The sequence below is a fragment of the Palaemon carinicauda genome, chromosome 1, assembly GCF_036898095.1.
Source record: "Palaemon carinicauda isolate YSFRI2023 chromosome 1, ASM3689809v2, whole genome shotgun sequence".
Lineage (NCBI taxonomy): Eukaryota > Metazoa > Arthropoda > Malacostraca > Decapoda > Palaemonidae > Palaemon > Palaemon carinicauda.
In genome coordinates, this window is record NC_090725.1 from 177,750,382 (window position 1) to 177,754,260 (window position 3,879).

The following is a 3,879-nucleotide window of genomic DNA, read 5'->3' on the forward strand; positions in this document are numbered from 1 at the left end:
GTTCCTACACTAACCCTATCATTGTATATATTTGTAAATATGGAAAATACTGGACAAAATGCACCATGGGATGGTTGATAAGGGACACGGGACAAATGTTATAACAATGGGACAATCCCGTCATATATAGGACGTCTAGTCACCCGAGGGTGGTGGGTGAATTCATCGCTGCCCAGGCGTGTCGCAAGGATAGCATCAATGTCCTACAGTATTCATCTCTTTTTCACACGGTGTTTTATGGTTGTCCCCTTTATCAAGAGTGGAGGTGTTGATAGAGTTCTTGACATTAGAAAAATGGCTGTCCATAAAAGCATTAACTCTGGTTATCAGGTCCTTCATAGGACAGGTGTTGACATGGGGAAGAGCAGCTTGCACCGATTCCAACATTCACTGTTCCCAAAGTGCATGAAGTAGGATCACTTCACAAGAAGAACCACCTCCAGTAGGCTGAAGGCAAGTAATATTGATCAGTTCCTTGAGGGCCATTGACACCTTTTAATCCACCAAAAGTTTGGTTAAATGGGGGCAGGAGAAATTGAGTACTGTTCTAGGAGAAATAATTGGGCACCATACGCTACTGGGGCGTCCCTTTGTTTGCAAAGACTGCCAGAGATTTCTGGGAAGATATCGTTGGGGATTGAAGCTAGGATGTACTCGGGTTTGGTACTTTGGTGGACTACGCCCCGATGCAAAACTAAATCTCAGTGCACTAAAACAGGCAAAAGAATATCAGAATGTGAAGACTGTAAGCCTCACTGTGGTGGCATAGACAGATGAATATAGGTTCTTGGTGGTCATCGTCGGAGGATATGGCCGACGAAGCGGTGAGCTGCAACGAGGGATGTGTGTTTGATGTGATGAGAGTTGGAACATAGTTAATACAAACACAGCTGCGAAACAACTAACTTTATCTAAAGAAAACACAGGTATCTATAATCCCCCAAGAAGAAGCATAAATGTAGCAATTGTATATTTATATTTAAAGGGTTTGCCCATAAGGTTGTTATTAGCATGAAAATATATAATATAATAACTGAATGATAGCAGAGCTGAAATTAGTTTGTTACATTCAATGACTTTTTGACATGGGGTTTGGTGACATTTGCAGTATTGAAGAAAACAGCTAGGGCATTCTACCTTTTTTATAAGTGCATTGCTGGCTGCACGTTCATTACAATAGGTTCAAGGTTGCTGGATGACCGGAAGTTTAATATCCTATTAGTAGGAAGGTATACTGGCCAAGGCACCAGCCACTCGTTGGGATAGTACCACTGGAGAGTTATTGGATCCTTTGACTGGCCAGACGGTAGTATATTGGGTCCGTCTTTTTGGTTACGGCTCATTTCTTCTTAACTGACCCATACACAAATTAGTCTGGCCTATTCTTTACACATTCTCCTCTTTCCTCATACACTTGCCACCACAGAAATGTCCAAACAATTCTTCTTCTCTCAAGAGGTTAACTACTGCACAGTAATTGTTCTGGGACTATTTTCCTCTTGTTAAGGGTAGAAGAGACTCTTTAGCTATGGTAAGCTGCTCTTCTAGAAGAACACTCCAAAATCATACCATTGTTCTAGGCTTGGGTAGTGCCATAGCCCCTGTACCATGGTCTTTCACTGCCTTAGTTTAGAGATCTCTTGCTTAAGGGACACACAGGCACACTATTTATCCTGTTGTTATTTTCAAGTTTGTAGAGTTTATATATGAAAGATTTATTTTAATGTTATAATTGTTCTTAAACTTCTCTTGTAGCTTTTCCTTATTTCCTTTCCTCACAGGGGTATTTTCCCTGTTGGAGCTCTAGGGCTTATAGCATCCTGCATTTCTATCTAGGGTTGTAGCTTAGCAAGTAATAATAATAATAATAACAATAATAATAATAATAATAATAATTATATATTTTGAAAGTAATTCAAAATATACACACAAACAGAGAAAAAAAATCTTGCTTTTAACATATTTCTCTTCGCAAACGAAGTCCTCTCAGAAAAAAAAAAATCCTATATTGCGTAATAAATACCCCTTTCTTATATATGTTTTCATTTGAGCCCATATTAGCATTTCTTATAGCCAAAGTTTATATTATACTGAAAGTTATATAAAAACTTCTCTATCTGTTCCTAATTGATATGTGACAGTGCCGAGAGAGAGGTTATGACTCAAAGGCAGGATGCAATCAACTGAGTTGTATTATTAAAGAACACTCTTCTTTATATACAAAACCTCAAGACAACAGGAAAATACATGTTCGAGAAATGACAATGTTACAGAGGAGAAAAGCAGACAAGAATTTTAATGTTCGTTTTAGTGCGAGGGAAGAGCGAAGATACAAGCATAATATATACAAAAGCAATTATGTACAATTGTGTGACACACGGTTGGTACATGGCTCCCCCCCTAAAAATGACATACTGTACAAGTTAAATAGGGCGCCCTGATCTAGAGAGGCGAACTGTAGGCGGGTCATCTGGGAGGAGATAAGCAGGTTTTAGACGATCAATGGAGACCCAGTCTTCTTTGCCACGAATGTTTAGTAGGAATGCTTTCGGACTGCGTCGGATCACAAGGAAAGGGCCCGTGTAAGGGGGCGTTAGTGGTGGCTTGGTAGTGTCGTTGCGTAGGAAGACGTGCGTTGCAGAGTGCAAGTCTGTTGGTATGTGATGCTTTGCTGGGGGCTTGTAAGTCTGGGAGCATGGAGTAAATTTTCCCACGACCTGACGTATGCGCTGGAGATCGTCGGAGGAGGTTGTAGAAGGAAAAAATTCGGCAGGGACGACCAACGGGTCGCCATACACCATTTCAGCTGCCGAAACGTCGAGGGCGTCTTTAGGAGTGGTCCTTAGTCCCAGGAGGACCCAGGGAAGTTGAGTAAACCAGTTGCAATCCTTGCAGCGGGACATCAAAGCTGCTTTAAGGGTGCGATGAAAACGTTCAACCATTCCATTGGCAGCGGGGTTGTAGGCCGTTGTCTGATGTAGGGTGATGCCCAGGAGATTCGCTAATGATGTCCACAATTGAGAGGTGAAAGTGGTTCCCCTGTCAGAAGTAGTATGCTCAGAGATACCAAATCTTGAAATCCATCCTGAGAGTAAGGCAGATGTACATGAGGTGGATATTGCAGTTTCCATGGGAATGGCTTCAGGCCAACGAGTGGAGCGGTCGATGACGGTAAACAGGTAACGATGTCCTTGTGATGTGGGTAGGGGGCCTACAACGTCGACGTGAATGTGTGCGAAACGACGCTGAGGTTGAGGAAAGGTGCCCACTCCTGAATCTGTGTCTCGATGTACTTTGGAAGTTTGGCAAGAAGTACAGGCGCGGACCCAATCCATAGCATCCTTAGAAATGCCGTGCTAAAGGAACTTTGCCTTCAGCAGCTGTGCAGTAGAACGGCATGAGGGATATGAAAAGCCAAGAATGAAATCAAACACCTGTCGGCGCATGGGAGCAGGAATCCAAGGTCGCAGTCTGCCAGTACTGACGTCACAGAGGAGGGTGGTGTTGGAGTCTTCGAGGGGAAAGTCTTCCCAACGGAGGGACGTACAGGATGTCCTACATGCTTGATACTCTGGATCCTGTCGTTGGGCTTCAGCCAGGGCGTTGTAATACAATCCCAGTTGAACGGCAGCCAACGTGTTTCTTGACAGGGCATCGGCAACGGGATTCATTTTCCCAGGGACGTATTGAAGGGTGCAATTGTATTCAGCCATGGCGTAGAGATGTCGGCATTGCCGGGCGGACCAGGCATCAGACTGTTGAGTAAAGGCGTGCACCAGAGGCATGTGGTCTGTGCAAATGACGAAGGGCATACCTTCTAAGAAATGGCGAAAGTGACGGACAGCCAAGTGCACCGCCAGCAATTCTCGATCGAAGGTA